Source organism: Cetorhinus maximus, chromosome 10, assembly GCF_964194155.1.
Source record: "Cetorhinus maximus chromosome 10, sCetMax3.hap1.1, whole genome shotgun sequence".
NCBI classification, from domain to species: domain Eukaryota; kingdom Metazoa; phylum Chordata; class Chondrichthyes; order Lamniformes; family Cetorhinidae; genus Cetorhinus; species Cetorhinus maximus.
In genome coordinates this window covers 92,817,349-92,836,282 of record NC_135888.1, presented here as the reverse complement: position 1 = coordinate 92,836,282, position 18,934 = coordinate 92,817,349, and the positions used below count along the sequence as shown (strand labels likewise).

Sequence of the window (18,934 nt, the reverse complement as noted above, 5' to 3'; positions counted from 1 at the left end):
TCAGCACTCGCCCGCGCCCGCATTGACGTCACCGCCCGCCATTCTCCCACCCCCATCAAGGCAGCGCTGATCTTTTCAGTGCATGCTTCATGCTGGCTGACCGTTAATTGGCCAGCCAGTGTGAAATCGCGGTCGGGGGCTGATTGTGGTCAGCAATCCATTTCTCAGCTGATCTCAATGGCGCTCGCCCGCCGAACTGAAAATTCAGGCCTAAGTTTTGCATTAAATTCTTCCAAGACGTTTTAAAGGTTTTTTCAAGTCATTGGAATTTCTTGTTTGCAGTAAAATAAATATCATATAAAGCATATTTAATACTAAATATGAGCACTTCAGATGCCTTAGCAAGACACAATGGGGTTATGTTTCATTCTCATTGACTGGACAGTAATCTGCAAATGTAGATCACCCACCAGTAGAACCTGTCCAATTTTCATACTGTTCCATCAAATAATAAAATAATGCATTAAAAAAAGTCTTGATATTCTTAAGGACAAAAAGCAATTAAGCTACTTCATTGTGGACATTGTGAAGTAATGATTTCAGTTATTGTGATATGGCAATTGAAAGAAAGTAGTACTTTTACAGAAACAGGTTGCTGTATATAAGTGGATTAATTCTATTTTTAGAGCTAAATCATTGATGTCATGAGTAACAACCCTAGTGCACTTGGTGAGCCAATCTCATTTTTGTATTAAGTCTGTACAATTGCTCAAAAATTGTCACTTCTGTGGAATCTGATGGGATTAAAAAAACATGCTGAACTGCAACTGGAGCTGAAAGGGGAACCTGGTCCCATGACCTCCAACCTCTGTGTCCAAAATGCAGATTACTTTATTCCCCATTTTCTTAGCTCATATGCAGATTAGAATACCAATACTCAAAAACCTAAATCTACATTTTTAAAAATCTGGACAGCAAGAGAAGCTAATAACAAATTAATTTCAAGGAAGCTGAGCAACAGAAATGAAGTAATTTGCCTACTTTTGGCTTGTTGACTATTCTTCAAATCTGTTGATGCAGGTTTTGAAATTTCATTAGATTCTATTAATCTTTTGCAGTCAGTTTAGTGTGGTCAGCAAAATTGCTGGAAGAACTATGTAAGTGGTAATTTTAGTTATTTAAGTCATTTCTCCAGATGGCTGTCAATGTCCTGCCAGAGAACTCAAATGGAGATCTCAGGCAAAAGGCAACTGTTATTAAAATCCATATTCCTATCTAGACCACCAGCAATGCTGCAAAGACCATGCAAATTTTGTATTCAAACTAAGATAAAAGCAAAATACTGCGGATGCTGGAAATCTGAAACAAACACAGAAAATGCTGGAAAAACTCAGCAGGTCTGACTGCAACTGTGGAGAGAGACAAAGTTAACGTTTCGAGTCTGTATGACTTCTTCAGAGCTGAAGAGAAGTGGAAATGTGATGAAATGTATACTGTTTAAGGGGGGGGTGGTGGGGCAAGTGCAGCTGGATAGAAGGCCAATGATAGGTGGGGACAAAGGAAGGATTAGCAAAGATGTCATGAACTAAAGGACAAAGGGATTGTTAATGGTAGTGGTTAGTGCTAAAAAATGCTGCTAATAGTGGCATAAAGGTAAGAAGGCAGAATGTGATTATAGCAGAACAAGGGTAGCCTTGTGCAAAAGAACAACATGGAACAAGTGACAGATGGCCCTGTAGGGGATGGGGTGGGGAAAAAAAAGGGATATTGGTATTGAAACTGTTGGGTTAAGCCAACCCACATTCAAACAAACATGATATATCATATCATTTGTTCAGTCATGAGCATAACAAGCACTTATTTATAAATCTGACTGTCGTTTATTCAAAAATAGGACTGTCAGTGGAATATATTTGTAGCTGAGCTGAGCTGAGTAAAATTGAATTGAGGGAATCTGTTGGGAACTTTCAGGAGCTACACGAGGCAAGTTCAGTTTTGCATGCAGGTGAGAAATATAAAAATAAAAACACTGTGTAGATAAATGTTAATTGGAGAGAACATTAATTTAGACTATGCATTGTGATCTTTTCTCATTTTGAAGAGTAAAATGGTATAATTTCTCCTGCTATATAGATGTTAAATGAATGCTGTTTATTCAGCTGCTCTTCTTGTGCTCTATGAGGAAAGATTGAGTAGACTGGGCTTATATTTGCTGGAATTTAGAAAAATTATGGGTGATCTCCTTGAAACACAACGTTTTTAAAGATTTTATAGGGTAGATGCTGGGAGGATGTTTCTGCTGGCTGAGGAACCGAGAACTAGGAGTCACAGTTTCAGATAAGCGATAGACCATTTAGCACTAAGATAAGGAAATGTTTCTTCATTCAGAGGATTGTGGATCTTTGCTAACCTAGGGGGCTGTGGATGCTCAGTTGTTGAATATAATCAAGACAGATATCTATAGATTTTTGGATGCTAAGGGAATTAAGGGATGGGGCAAAGTGCAGGAAGGTGGTGTTGGATTAAAAGATCAGCTATGATCATATTGAATGATGAAGCAGGCTTGCAGGACTGAATGTCTACCCTGTTCCTGTTTCTTACGCTCTTATGTTTTTATTAATACATTTGCTTAATAGTTCGAATCTAAAATAAAATCAATGCTGTGATACTCTCAGCATTTTGAGGACAGAAGAAACATGTTGTGGAGGCAAAACTTAATTCTGGCGGCTACAATGATCAGAAAAGTTTCTTTTAACTAGAAGAGATACCTCATCAAAAGGTTACCTACATATCAAAGTGGGTGAAGAAGCTATTAAACTATCGTAGGCAGTTGGAACTTAAATGCGAAATAATAGTTCAGAAACGTGATCAAATAATCAGGTTGGACATATGGTTATATCCACTGTTACTACAGTAAGCAATGTGCAAATTCACAAATATGTTGCTGACATATATTTGGGAGTTATAGTATAAAGTGTTTTTTAGAAAATTGAAACTTAGCGAAAGTTGCAACCATCCTCTAAATTCCGAGATCTGCAGGATAGTTGAGTAATACAGGCTCAAGTTGGAAAGATCATCAACTGTGTATATGTGTACATAAGGGGATAGTGAAGTTATGTGCAGTGCACTTTTTAAAATCTTTTTCAGGCTACTGTTGCCTCCTGATTCGTGAAAAGGACATTATAAGGAACAGCACAACAAAAGCATTCTGGCAGTGGGAAAGGTCAGTGAGGTGGAGCAAAAGTGGTACCATTAGCTTTTATTGTTTGGTAGCAGGATATAGGTAAAGTCATCCAGAATCTATTTTCAATTGTCTAAAAGTAATGATTCATAGTCCTTGGTTGTAGTAAGGAAGGCTGATTGATGGCACTGTTACACAACAGTTACCAGTCTAGCATTGGTATCTGCAATTGAATGGTGCTGCTGCTAAACTTGAGTGATCTGCCAGTTGTAATTTACATTCAATTCTGTGATAAAGGAGCTGCTTTCTGCTCCCCAGATGCTGAATATTTATTTTATGAGAGTACGGGTAATTGAATCTGCTTTTCCCCCAAAGGTAACAAAGTTCTATGGGGCATAATTGCAACTTTGTAGTACCCAATTGAAGGTTTAATTTAGCAACATGACTTCTTGCATGCGATCTGTGTGTACATTCGAGGCACTGCTAAATTTTTCAGGCCTTTTTGGCAATGGTAATTGTGTGTAACGGGTGCAGGCTTCATTTCAAACATTGTTATTATTAAGAGCAATTGCTTTGACTTCCTGACTTTAACATTGACTAAAATATTCTGCCACAGCTCCCCTTTCTTAGGTGTTAAACAACCTCCCAATAGTGCATGCTCATTATGACTTGTAATAGGTAGCAGTAGCAACGAAAGCAGCACCACAGATACATTTTGAAAGGCTTGTAAAACAGGACTATTATCAAAGGAGAAAGTTAACCTTGGTCGCAATCATTACACAGAGGAAGAGTGAACTATTTTCTTTTCTACACCTACTTAAGAGCAGAAATATGGATAAGTATAAAAGTTTTAACTTCAGGGAGCTGATGTTCTCCAACTACACTCTCCTGTGTATTATGTATCACCTCAGCAGATTCATTGTGCAAGTGCAAGTTTATCTGGGCAGCAAGCCAAGAACAGAAGCTATTGTACATGGAAATCAATTAAGGAAGGTATTTGCTGACAAAGAAAGTTTTCACAATCATGCTGAAATTTCAAAATTCAAATCTGCATGTTGATCCATGAATCATTGAAACCCCTAAATTCAAATTGGTTTAAGTTTTTCTCGCCAATTAACCTGTTCAAATGCTAAAATGCTTGTGCTTTAATAAGTTTTATACAAGAGCATTAGCAATGTAATAATTCAATCTGAAGTTATTATTATATTAAAATATTATTTTATTAAAATATTATTATATTATTTGATTAAAATGTTATTTTATTAAAATATTTTATTTTAGTCTGTGAGAAATCTACATTATAGGATTGCTCATATATGGGGTTTTACCATCCCCAGCAGAGTGTCAGTCAGACTAGCTTCTGAGCAGTAAAAACTGTTCCTTTGGAGCGACCAGAATTCCTCCCGCTTCCCAGACTTGGAAATCTCACCTCAGTAAATATTGCAGACATTTCTAGCAATCAATTGTAGGTTATTATTTGATAATCTTTCAATGATTGTGCCGCAACTGTTCCTCAGTGTCTTGTGTATCTACATGTCGTCCTGTTCATTGTTGCCCATAATGACATATGTTCCTGTTAAAAAATATCCGTGCTAAAAAAAAATATTGAATTATACATTGAAAAGTTTATAGAGTAGAACAAGTATGATGGGGTACTCTCCACTTGCCTGGATGAGTGCAGCTCCAATAACACTCAAGAAACTCAACACCATTCAGGGCAAAGCAGCCGGCTTGATTGGCACCCCAGCCACAACTTTCAACATTCACTCCCTCCACCACTGACACACAGTGGTAGCAGTGTGTACTATCTACAAGGTGCACCGCATCAATTCACCAATGCTCCTTCGACAGCATCTACCAAACCCACGACCTCTACCACTAAGAATGACAAGGACAGCAGATGAATGTGAATACCACCACCTGCAAGTTCCCCTCCAAGCCACATATCATCCTGACTTGGAACTATATCATTGTTCTTTCACTGTTGCTGGGTCAAAATCCTATAACTCCCTAACAGTACTGTGGTTATACCTACACCACATGGGCTGCAGTGGTTCAAGAAGGCAGGGGAGAAATAAAGAATGGGCAATAAATGTTGGCCTAGCCAGTGACCCCCATATCCCATGAAAATAAAAAAAAAAATTTCCTATATTTCTTCACGCCAACCATTATTCTCCATATAAAAACATCTATAACGGAAACAGAAAATGCTGGAAAAACTCAGCAGGTCGAGCAACATCTGTGGAGAGAGAAACAGAGTTAACATTTCAAGCCCATACGACCCTTCTTCAGAGCAGAAGAGAAGTAGAAATGTGATTAAATTTATATTGTTTAAGGGTGTGGAGAAGGTGAAGCTGGATAGGAGGCCAGCGATAGGTGGGGACAAAGGAGAGATTGACAAAGATGTCATGAATGAAAGGACAAAGGGAGTGTTAATGGTAGTGGCAAGGACTGAAAAAGTTGCTGATAGTGGCATAACGGTAGGAAAGCAGAATGTAATGATAGCAGAACAAGGGTAATCATTGTGTGAAAGAACAGCATTGGACAAGTAACAGATGGCCTTTTTGAAAAAGGATAGAAAATGAGATGGAAGAGGGATAAAAAGAGGATAAAACAATGAATAAATGAATAAAAATAAAAATAGGAATAAGTGGATAAAAAAATAACAATTAATGTAGAAAAACGGGATTAAAAAAGGGGTGAGGATGGAGGAGAGAGTTCATGGTCAGAAGTTGTTGAACTCAATGTTAAGTCTGGAAGGCTGTAAAGTGCCAAATCAGAAGATGAGGTGCTGTTCCTCCAGTTTGCGTTGAAGTTCACTGGAACATTGGAGCAGGCCAAGGACGGACATGTGGGCATGAGAGCAGGGTGGTGTGTTAAAATGGCAAGCGACAGGAAGGTCTGGGTCATGTTTGCAGACAGACCGAAGGTGTTCCGCAAAACGGTCACCCAGTCTGCGTTTGGTCTCTCCAATGTGGAGGGCACCACACTGAGAGCAGTGAATGCAGTAGATTAAATTGAAGGAGGCGCAAGTGAAGCATTGCTTTACTTGAAAGGAGTGTTTGGGCCCTTGGACGGTGAGGAGGGAGGAGGTAAAGGGGAAGGTTTTGCGCCTACTGCGATTGCATGGGAAGATGCCGTGGGAAGAGTATGAGGTATTGGGGTTGATGGAGGAGTGGACCAGGATGTCCCGGAGGGATGCTGACAGGGTGGGTGAGGGGAAGATGTGTTTGGTGGTGGCATCAGCTGGAGTTGATGGAAATGGTGGAGGATGATCCTTTGAATGCAGAGGCTGGTGGGGTGAAAAGTGAGGACAAGGGGGACCCTATCATGGTTCTGGGAGGGAGGGGAAGGTGTGAGGGCAGAGGCGTGGGAGATTGGTCAGATACGATTGAGGGCCCTATCAACCACAGTGGGGGGAAAACCTCAGTTAAGGAAGAAGGAAGACATGTCAGAAGTGCCGTTTTGGAAAGTGGCATCATCGGAACAGATGCGACAGAGGTGAAGGAACTGAGAGAATGGGATGGAGTCCTTACAGGAAGCAAGGTGTGAGGAGCTGTAGTTGAGGTAGCTGTGGGAGTTGGTGGGATTATAATGAATATTGGTGCACAATCTATCACCAGAAGGTGAGACAGAGAGGTCAAGGAAGGGAAGGGAAGTGTCGGAGATGGACCATGTGAAGGTGTTGGATGGGTGGAAATTGGAAGCAAAATTGATAAATTTTTCCAGGTCCAGATGAGAGCATGAATTGCAGAGGCTGAGCACCAGGTCTCAGACACTTCTTCCTACCTCCCCTGGACCATGACCCCACCCCAGAATATCAAGCCATTGTTTCCAGGACTGTCACTGACCGCATCTCCTCTGGAGACCTTCGTTCCACAGCTTCCAACCTGATAGTCGCCCAACCTCGGACTGCCAGCTTCTACCTCCTACCCAAAATCCAGAAACAGAACTGTCCCGGCAGACCAATCATGTCAGCCTGTTCCTGCCTCACTGAACTCATTTCTTCCTATCTTGACTCCATCCTCTCTCCCCTTGTCCAATCTCTTCCCATCTACATCCGCGATTCCTCTGATGCCCTATGTCATATCAACAATTTCCAGTTTCCTGGCCCTAATCTTCTCCTCTTTGCCATGGACATCCAATCCCTCTACACCTCCACCCCCCAGCAGGATGGTCTGAGGGCTCTCGCTTCTACCTTGAACAGAGGCCCGGGCAATCCCCATCCACCATCACTCTCCTCCGCCTGGTTGAACTTGTTCTCTCACTGAACAATTTCTCCTTAAACTTGTTTCAGTTCCTCCAAATAAAATGTGTGGCTATGGGTACCAACATGGGTCCCAGTTATGCCTGTCTCCTTGTGGGGTATGTGGAACATTCCTTGTTCCAGTCCTACTTAGGCCTCCTCACACAATTCTTTTTTTGGTACATCGATGACTGTTTTGGTGCCACTTCATGTTCTCGTCTGGGCCTGGAAAAATTTATCAATTTTGATTCCAATTTCTACCCGTCCAACACCTTCACATGGTCCAACTCTGACACTTCCCTTCCCTTCCTTGACCTCTCTGTCCCTATTTCTGGTGATAGACTGTCCACCAATATTCATTAAAAGCCCACCAACTTCCACAGCTACCTCGACTACAACTCCTCACACCCTGCTCCCTGTAATGACTCCAGTCCATTCTTTTTTATGCATTCATTTTTATTTTTTATCCACTTATTTCTATTTTTATTTAATTTTATTTTTATTCATTTATTCATTGTTTTATCCCCTTTTTTATTCCCCCTTCTATCCCATTTTCTATCCTTTTTCCCCCACAACTGCCACCTGCACCAATCCCATCCCAAAAGGGCCATCTGTTGTTTGTTCCATGTTGCTCTTCCATACAGTACATAGAACCATAGAAAAGTTACAGCACAGAAGGAGGCCATTCGGCCCATCTTGTTCATGCCAACCCGAGGACACCCAGGTGCCCTTTCTAATCCCACCTTCCTGCACCCGGCCCATAGCCCTGCAGCTTACAGCACTTTAGGTGCAGATCCAGATACTTTTTAAAAGAGTTTAAAGTTTCTGCCTCTACCACCAACTTGGGTAGCGAATTCCAGACACCCACTATCCTCTGTGTAAAAAAGTTCTTCCTCAAGTCTCCCCTACACCTTCTGCCACTTATCTTGAATCTTTGTCCCCTGGTTCTAGAATTCTCCATCAAGGGAAACAATTTTATCCTGTCCACTCTATCTATTCCCCTCATAATTTTGTACATCTCAATCAAGTCACCTCTCAACCTTCTTTGTTCTAAGGAAAATAACCCCAACCTATTCAAACTCTCCTCGTAGCTACACTTTTCTAACCCTGGCAACATTCTTGTAAACCTCCTCTGCACTCTCTCCAGATCTATTACGTCCTTCCTGTAACGTGATGACCGGAACTGCACACAATACTCCAACTGTGGCCTCACCAATATTTTATACAATTCAAACATTATATCCTTACTTTTATATTCTATACCTCTGCCAATGAAGGAGAGCATTCCATATGCCTTCTTTACAACCTTGTCTACTTGAACTGCTGCCTTCAGGGACCTGTGTACTTGTACGCCCTAGATCTCTCACTTCGTCTATCCCTCTTAGTATATTTCCATTTATTTTGTAATCCCTGTAACTGTTTGACCTCCCTAAATGTATGGCCTCACACTTCTCTTTGTTAAAATCCATCTGCCACTTTACCGCCCACTCCACCAACCCATCTATATTGTTTTGGAGATTATGGCTATCCTCTACACTATCCACTACTCGGCCAATCTTCGTGTCATCTGCAAATTTCCCAATTGTGCCCCCCACGTTCATGTCCAAATCGTTAATATATAATACAAACAGCAAGGGTCCCAACACCGAGCCCTGTGGAACACCACTTGAGACAACTTTCCATTTGCAAGGGCATCCATCGACCATTACCCTTTGTTTCCTGTTACAAAGCCAACCTTTTATCCAGTTTGCCACATTACCCTTTTTCATGGTAATGCTAAATCTAACTGAATTCTGATCACTGTCCCCGATATGGTCACCAACTGTCACCTCACCCACTTTCCCTTCTTCGTTCCCCAAGACTAGGTCTAGAATTGCATCTCCTCTTGTTGGGTTTGTCGCTAATTGGTTGAAAAAATTTTCCTGAACACACTGCATGAATTTTTCTCCCTCAGTGCCCCTATATTGTTTGAATCCTTACCCGTGTTCTGCAATTATCACATTCTGCTTTCTTACCTTCACGCCACTATCAGCACCTTTTCTTAGCCCCTACCACTACCATTAACACCCCCTTTGTCTTTTAATTCATGACACCTTTGCCAATCTCTCCTTTGTCCCCACCTATCGCTGGCTTTCTATCCAGCTTCACCTGCTCCGCCCCCCCTTAAACAGTATAAATTTCATCACATTTCTACTTCTCTTTAGCTCTGAAGAAGTTTCACACGGACTCAAAACGTTAACTCTGTTTCTCTTTCCACAGATGCTGCTAGACCTGCTGAGTTTTTCCAGCATTTTTTGCTTTGGTTTCAGATTTCCAGCATCCGCAGTATTCCCTTTTTATCTAAAAACATTTATATCTTGTCTTAATGATTATTTTGGAAAATTATAGTGAATGTGTATCAAATAAAATTCCCATACACTGTTACTGCAAATTGTGTGACATATTTCAGACGTTTTGACAAAGTAATGAAGCATAAGCTCATGCCTTACTGTCTCTAGTGTTTAAAATTTGCAGACATCTGTTCTAACAAGCTTACCTTTCCTGAATATTTGAATATAATTCAGCAAGCAGTAGTGACTGTCCAGTGTCTCATCACATGGTCATTCTTTCTATTCCAGTCTTGATAAATAAGGTTTAATTTTAACATTCCTACTCGCTTTCAGTGGTGGAAGGCTGGCAGTGGATCGGGAAACTGAATGTCTCAGCAGCAGGCTTGTCAGCTTCTTTCTACCCTATTTATGATATTTGCAACTGATTCCTGGGTTTCCCCAACCAATTGGAATGGGCAGGTGTGATGGCCACCTGCTCAGTCTGTTTTATCTCTGCTATTTAAAGGAACCCTGTGAGGGTCTGAATGGAAGCTGCCCGAAGTGAGGCATCAACTGGACCAATGTAAGGTCACTGTGCAAATGCTTCACTATGGTTCTCAGATCACCCCTGGACATTATTTTACAGGCTGTAAAAAAGTTCTGTTACCCACAGATAGGAGGAAGAGGGGAGCTGCCAAGAATGAACAGGCATGGCTGAAAGTGGCAGGTAAGGTCAGCAGGAGTATTCTTGCTCCTGGAAATAGTGATTTAATGATTAGGGCAGGAAGGTGAGTGGCATGGCACCTTCAAGTGCAAGCCCTCTCATTCTCCTCTTCAACCTTCTGCACAGTTTTCTTCAGGCTGGAATGTAGGTGAACCCTTCCCTCTCTCTCAAGGCATGTTCTCAAATCTCCATCTGACCAACCAGAACTGACACTCACCCTCATCTTATTGCAATGCCACACCCATCCCTCACAATTGCCCTTAACAAGTGTTGAACTTCCATTGTTTCAAAACATTCCATACCTCATAAATAGATCTCTTCTTTCTCTCCTTGCAGAAGAAGAAAGCACAGAACACCAGGGAGAGGCAGATGTTACATTTTTCTATTCAGCATAAATGTACCAATCACATGACAAGGATTGGGAAAACAATAATTATGGGTACTTTATTTAAAGATGAAACTATATACCTACAATGTTAACTCGAAGGCTAGGTATACACATCTGCCTTGTAAATGCTGCTGCTGTAGACTGAGTATAATGTCATGGGGTTACACATCATATCCTGCCTCAGCGGTAGTTATTGACAGCATTTTAAGATAAATTCCCTTAAAGGTACATGTACATCAAATCACAACACCCCCCCTTTTCTTCTAAATTAGAGGTTTCCCTTTAAGGAATCAAACTAGTTATATAACAGCAAACTAAAATAACATTATGTCCAAATGTATCATTATACGAAGCAATAAACTGACAATTTTCTGAAACACATTGGTGCTTTGCTTACCATCCAGACTTAATTGCGGTGACCTTGGCTGGGTGCTGCTGTATGGTTCCAGAATGTTGGCTATTGGTAGGAGTGCTGTCTTTGTGTTGTGTCTTCGACCATGTTCTGTTTGCAATAGGACTATTCTGTGTTTCTGGTTGTGGTATTATTCTGATTTGGCATTTGTTGTGTTGCACTGTCATTCTATTTGGTTTTCGGACTTGATATGATCTTGGTTCTGAGCTTATGGCAGATGATTTCTGCTGGATTAATGTGCCATCAGTTGAGTGTTGTACTGGCACTTTTTGTCTGATGTTGAGTTTGGGTAATTCTTTACCCACATACCGGTCATGGGCATCTTTCATCCTCCCTGTTTTTCAATCAACTCATCTTATACTCCTGGGAATATTGATGAGTGATGACTGGGGACAGTTTTCCACATTTGTCTGCTGAGTAGTAATTCTACATTGGTCTCACAGTATGATGAAGTTTGCAAGTTTTGTATACATATTCAGTTCCAACTGTGCTGTGTAGCCTGTCAGCTGATGATTTGCATAGTTAAGTGCTCTTCTCCCAGCATAAGCATGGAGTTTCCAGTGGTGCTTCTCGCAGTCTTTGGTCCTCGTCACTGTCTTGATGGTACCATTAATGGTAATCATGGACATGTCCCTGCACACATGTGGGCCTACGATCACTGGACACGTTGTGTCCACACATGAAATATCTGGGGTGACTAGGGTGAGTTGTTGTAATGACACTTCAGTGTAAAAGATCCCAAAGACAGAATCTATGAGCCATTGTATGCAGTGAATTTGGCACTGGTTGGTCAAATTATCAATTTCTGCATCTGTGGGCACATACACATTCCAGTGTCTGAAGCGGATGGATGTTTGCAGCTGCACTGCTGTCCAGTTTTGTATTATAGGCTATGTTGATCCGTCACCTGTGGGCATATAATATGCATAGTAGCAAAGGCTTCTGTTGGTACCACTGTGCTAATACATTATTTGACGTTCACCATGCTGAATGTTTGCTTACTTTGTGTATCAATCATTATCATCTGACAATATAGCTTGGCCAGACATTTTATGGATCTTGTTTTGATGATGTTTGTTACGTGTTCCTGGTCGGTTGGAATGCTGTACCTATCTGGCCTCTGATTGTGGCTTCTCATAATGGCAAACCGTTTGTTCCGGGCTTCACTTTTTGCATTGGCACTTCCAGTGGGCTCTGGTGTCACATGCCTTGCAAGCAGTATTAAAAGCTGGTCAATTTCTAGATGCATGTATGAGGCAGGATGGTCTGCATTGCCTACTAGGCTTGCCTGCACTGGCTATCATGCCAATGGTGGATGAATTATGTATAACCTGTAGACTCTGTGTATTCAATGGTATTGCTTCATATGTGCGTCCGTTTTGCAGTAGTTCTTCCATGTTGTAACCTATGGGTTGGTCCAAGAGTCTTTCTGGAATGTTTCTATTGGCGTAGATGCTATCATGAGCATGATTATTTTGTCAGCTAGCTCTGACACTGTGAAGTTGTAATCACGGCCCTTGTCTCTACATCTACTTATGAACTGATAAGTGGTATTTGTCAGTTGTTGCCTAAAGGACATGAATTCTAGGTGGTGTATTCGGAAGTTGAGCTTCATTCATAATTGATCTTTGGATGTTCATTGTTTTTATTTGGATTTTTAAGGTCATCATTTGACAGACCTGACATGTTCAGTCTATGGAGGCCTTCATTGCCTATAGCAATTTTAATCTTAATGGCTTGTTTATCTGGTTTGGAGATTTTGAGATTTAAGAAAAAAAGCTCTATGCATTGTTGGAACAAAGTTAACATGGATAGGAGGTCCACTATCTTCCAATTGACTGTTGGAAATTCTGTGGTCATCCTATGGCTTTTGCAGGATTGTTAAGACTATCTGGAACTTTTAACTGCCCTACAAAACTTAATTTGGCTCTCTGAGTTGTAGTACCTTAAGTGGTCACTGCCTTAACTGGTCATAGGTTATTTCTTGACTGCAATGCTGATACTGTTGAACTGTTTTAACTTTCCCCTGCCCACAAAACAGTAATTTTGGTGCAAATTGGAACTGCCTGCTTCAAAAGGTAAGTTATGAAGAGAAAAAAAAAGTACTTTTGCAGCCCTCCTTTAGCTGTTAGGAGCTGTTGGGGGCTGTTACTTGCTAGACTCATCTTTCCTAGCCTAGTCTACAGAGCTTTGATCTCCCCCTAACTCCTATAGAGACAGTAAGTAGCAGTAATGGATTCCACTCTCTCTGTGGACTTCTGCTTGAAGATATACCACCCACCATCAGTTATTTAATAGCTGTCCCTGCACAAACTTCACAGCAGGCAAAGTTATACTAATTAAGCACTCACAAAGTTGAACAATCTTAACAGGACCTGGCGCTAACTGGCTGAGGTGTGATATCCCAGAACAAATGTACAATATTTAGGATCTGTACAGAGCTGTAGAATCACTTATGCGTGGTTAGTTAGTACTTGATAGTTATTTCACTTCCATGCCAGTTGTTCTTCTGCATGTGAAAAGTTTGAGGCTTGTACACTTCTCAGTCAAATCTTCAAAAACCATGCTGCCACCATGTTATGTTCTTCTATTTGATGTAAATGTACCAGTCATATGGCAAGGATTGGTAAGACAATAATATGAGTTCCTTATTTGAAGATAAGACTATATGCATACAGCATTAACTGGGAGGCTGAGTATACACATCTGCCTTGTAAGTGCTACTACTGAAGAGGAAGTGCAAAGTCATGGGATGACACATCAATCCTGTCTCAGTGATAGTGATTGACAGCAGTTTAAGTTACACTCCCTTAAAGGTATGTATACATCATCTAACAAAAGCAGAGAACTGGGGCTAGCCCTCCAGTGATAGTAATCCTGACAGCAGTGAACGAGGAAAATTTAGAGATAAGCCAGCCTACCAGATGCTTGGCCATTGGCAATGACGAGCTAGGGATAGGGGTGTTCTCCTAGCTACATGGTGACAGAATTAAATATCATGTAGCTACCTGGCATTCAACATTCACTTATATTGCAGCAGCGGAAAATGTGTGCGGTTCTATCAACCTTTCCAGGGGGTTTGCGCATGATTAGAGGAGTCCTGCTCCATCATGAGTGCCATATTGTCTCAGACATTAGCATTGATGTCTATGTCTATTGGAAAAGTGGCGACCTGCATGGAGCATCAGACACGACAGGCGACTGAGTGCATGCTGGCCCTGAACAATAACCTGCACACTCAATCTGCCAACTGAAGCAGGATGGAGGAAAGACTTGCCTTTGAAGTGGTGCAAAGTGTTCTCCAGATCGTGGCTGGTAAGGAAGTGCAGATGAACGATGAGAGGGTAGGTGGTGAAAGAGCAAATGTAAGAAGCGACTAAGTTCAAAATGCTTCTACTCATGATTGCTTTCCTCCCTGCCCCAATTCCCCCAACCAGAGCCCTGCATGTTGCCTCCAGTCCCAAAGGCTGAGTCTGTGCCTTCAAAAGTGCAAGTAGGGTAATCTTTGGTGAGGTCTTCATAGGGTCCAAATCCCAGATGACAATGGCTAAGAGCATCTGAGCAGTCAGGGAAGGCAAGGAGCAGTCTGCCTCTAGCTCTGCTGAAACCACAGGAGTTGCATAACGTGGTAATAGGAAAAGGAAGAAAATAAATTTATAGTTGTGCAAGAGGTTTTAAGCGTGTCAACTTACTACTTTTTCTGTTCAATATTTATTAAGCATAAATGTTATTTAAAAGTTCCATTGTCCCACCCTTTCCATCATTGCCTGCCACCTGCCACTTTTCACAAGGTAGGCCAGGTTGTGAAATTTTACACATGTCACCACGAAATGAGTTGGAAATGAAGAAATTCATGGCTATTTTAATCTTGACCATCAGAGACAATGGGTGCCCACCTGGTCCACTTGACAGGAAGTTTTCTACAAGGAAACTGCAAATGTCAGCAAACACTTGATGGAAAAGTCTGAGGCTCTTGTGCCCAGCCAAGTTCAGAAAGTTAATCTTCTACCTGTATACCCTGTGTATATCGCTCCTGCAAGTTAGAGTACTGTGTCAATCCTCTCTGTCTTGTGGAGCGGCAGGCAGTTGAGGAGAAGGTTGCCGTTGTTCCTGTTGGTGGGGTTGCTACTGCTGCTCTTCTTGTTCTTCATTGGAGTTCAAGGTCCACTGAACAAGTGACTTGCATGCTGGTTAGAGGGCTGACAGCTGGCAAGACCAGATCAAAGGCAAAAATCTCCAAGGCTGTAAAAATGACTCGTCTTAGAAATCATCTTCAAAGCAGTTCAAGCAAATTCTCAGAATAAGTTTCTGTGAGCAAAAGCTTTTCAGTTAGGCAAAGCAACAGCTGTCACATCTCAGTATTTAAAGCCTTTTTAGCCTGTCAATTGTTCTGCCCTGTCAACACCCACTGTCCTTTCGCTTTGTTCAACCTAGCGAGTCCTAGGAAACCCTTGTGCTGAGAAAGTCAGAATCCCAGATTAAAACTCCACACAATTGTCTTTTAACATATTCAAATTTCAAACATACCTGCCCCAGTGGGGTTTTGCACAAATTAACTAATGCACTCGAGTTAAATGCTGAGGTTGGCGGGTTCCTGACAGCTTACTGACATATTTTGCTTTTTTAACCTTTCATCTACTCAGACACATGCCCCCCTATTCCCACTGCCCCCATCCAGGCAGGTTAATATCCCTCTGCCTAGTGTCTGATGGGTAATTCATTGGGGGATCACAACCTGAACTGAAATTCATATATGTGTGTCAAATATCAAACAAAAGTAGATTCCACAACAGCTCTTCACCTCCCTAGCTGGACATAATGAGCTCAATTCAGATGCCTCCATCCCTATGCAGCTGAATTTGGTTCACTCGGTATCTATCAGGATTTACAGGCAGCTAAATAGTTTTTGAGGTATAATTACTACACCAGCATGGACGTGATGGGCTGAAGGGCCTCCATCTGCACCATAATGACTCTATGGCCTGAATTTTGCACTTGTTGGGCGCGTGCGATCAACAGGCCTGGAAGTGGATGGGAAACTGTCTTCCAACCATGACCGGCCTCCCTGTGACTGTGATTGCATGCTGGCTGGTCAATTAACAGCCAGCCAGAGTGAAACGAGCCCAGAGAAAGGCTCAGCACTGCCAGCGGGGGAAGGAAGAGGGTGGCCACTGAAGTCACCACGGCTGCTGTTGAATGCTTCCACTGAGCTCCCTGAAGGCACACAGATGCCTCAGGGAGCTGCAGGCCTCCAAATAATAAAAGGAAACACAAGAATGCTGCAAAAAATGTCTATGCAGCACAACCAAGCACCTGAAAACATTCCTCATTAAAAAAACCAGTCCCCAGATATCTCTTTTTATTTTAAACCCTAACGGAGGTTTCATTCTGCCTTTGGATAAGGTTTCATCAAAAATGTTAAGCCCGCCTGACCGATTGGCCTATCCGCCAACCATAAGGTTGGGCGGGCCATGAAAAATCGCTTACAATGGGCCGTCAATGAGCTTGATTTCCTGCTTAATTGTCGGCGGGTGCTCTTCTGACTCTTGCATGCGCCTGCCGAGTGAAATATCACGTGACTGAGTGATGGCATTGGGATGCTCGCCGGATGTCATCTCTCATGATTTTATGCCTGTTTGGGGTGTAAAATTCTGGCGTATGACTATTGTTGTGTGGGACAAGCTATAGCCAATTTGTGCATTGCATGGTCCCATAGGCAACAATAAGGTAATGATCAGATAATTTGTTTTAGTGATGACGGTCAAAGGATAAATAAGTAGAGGCCAGGACACCATGTGGAATTCATTGTTTTTCTCAAATAGAATAAGACAGCATAGAAGGAGGCCATTTGACCCATTGGGAGGAATTTTAACTTTCGAGGGTGGGGTCAGTTTGGGTGCGAGTTGGGGATTAAATACCCCTAAAATGCTGGCATGTTGGAAATGTGATGTGATCCTGCTCATTCCTGGTTTTAATCAGGTGTGTTTAAAGGCAGGCAGGAAACCACCGTGGAGATGTAGGGTCTCTAATTTCAATATGTAAATAGCTAATTAATAATGTCTTTAACCCAGTTAGGGTACAGGTTTACTGAGCTGTGTGGAACTCGCTGGTTTCAACAAAGTAAGAGCAGAGTGGAGAATCATTGATTAATGAAATTGACAGGCTGGGAAGCCTTTAAAGAGTGAAACTACATATCTGTTTCCCTGCCTATGTGAAGATATTATGCTCACATGACTTTTTCTGACAGAGTGCTCCTGAAAGTGGGATGCCACTCATCTTTCATGTCTTTCATGAGATCATTGTGGCATATGTCCATTCTTGAGGAACCACACTCCTGCAGCTCACTTCCTTGGCTACCTCCAATCCATGCCTGCTTGGTTTGAGAGGCTGCCTTTTTCCTCTTGCCCATTGGAAACAGCATTTCACTGCATCCATCAGAGTCCTCAACAGGATCTCCAAGGAAGAGATGTGGATTGGCGGAGAGAGCACAGTTTCCATGTCTGCTTCCATTTTTATGTTTGCTGAAGCCACAAGAATCAATGCAGAATTCAACCACTTTGATCCTGGCTGGATCCCTTTAACTAGAAATCCTTCCATTGATGGACACCAGTCATCAAAAAGCCTGCACTCTGTGGTTGCTCAGGAACCTGGAAGCAGCTGCTAATGCCATGGTTGAGGTAAACAGCTATGGAAAGTCTTCTCTAGCAACAATTGGGTGCCCAATACACTGCCACCAAACACACACACCTCCAAGCCTCACTCCCCATTCAGTTACCCATGGTTATATGTTATGTTTGTGGATGGCCCTCTTGATTGGCATCAACAAATATTTACCCCCTCCACCACTAATGCACAGCGGCAGCTGTATGTATCATCCACAAAATGCATTGCAGGAACTCATCGAGGATCTTTAGACAGCACCTTCCAAACCCATGACCACTGCCTCTAGAAGGACAAGGGCAGATAAATGGGAACACCACCAACTGGAAGTTCCCCTCCAAGCCACTCACCATCCTGACTTGGAAATATATTGCCGTTCCTTCACTATCACTGGGTCAAAACCCTGAAATTCCCTCCCTAACAGCACCTACCTCAGTACCTACACCACAGGGACTGCAGCGTTTCAAGAAGGCAGCTCTCCACCTCCCTCTCAATGGCAATTAGGGATGGGTAATAAATGCTGGCCTAGCCAGTGAAGTCCACATACCTTGAATGAATTTTTAAAAATACTGAAGCTCTCCTATCACTTTGTTACAATAAACACAGTGGCCAGGCTAACTTCATCAGACTATCAAGACATGTGTGAATGACCTTCACATATTCCTTCCATTCGTCATCCTTGCCGTTGGCTCACTTCACAAAGGCTGCCTGTTCAGGAAAGCAGGGAAGCAGGAAATGCCATATAATCAAGTGGGAAGGTGACAGGTGAAGAGCCTATCAACTTCCAGACTCCCCGCCTCACACCAATTAGGGTCAGATGTGGAGAAGGTAACGGTCGGTCTTCCTGTCACTAGCCAAACTACCAGTGGAGGGTAGGGGTCTCTGTGCCCCTCAGTGCCCCCTCCCCCAGAAGTAATGGCCATCCTTATCATAAGAGCCCACAATACCCTCCACACCAACAACTGGAGCCTGCCCTGATTGGCCCTAGCGAGCCCATCCCACTTACCTCTCCTGAGTTTCCAGTGATATTCCTGGTTTGGGGATTGCTGCAGTCCTAGAAGTGACCATCGCTCC

At 42.3% G+C, this 18,934-nt stretch overlaps 1 long non-coding RNA gene across 1 annotated transcript in view; it reads left to right on the top strand.

Moving 5' to 3' along the window:
• The first annotated feature begins 1,917 nt into the window (after positions 1 to 1,917).
• Positions 1,918 to 18,934, top strand: part of LOC144685271 (uncharacterized) — a 35,878-nt gene continuing 18,861 nt past the window's right edge. Inside the window, exons 1-3 of the long non-coding RNA XR_013577690.1 lie at positions 1,918 to 1,945; positions 4,036 to 4,114; positions 10,350 to 10,403. This is a non-coding gene — a long non-coding RNA (uncharacterized LOC144685271). The remainder of the gene's footprint in view (positions 1,946 to 4,035; positions 4,115 to 10,349; positions 10,404 to 18,934) is intronic.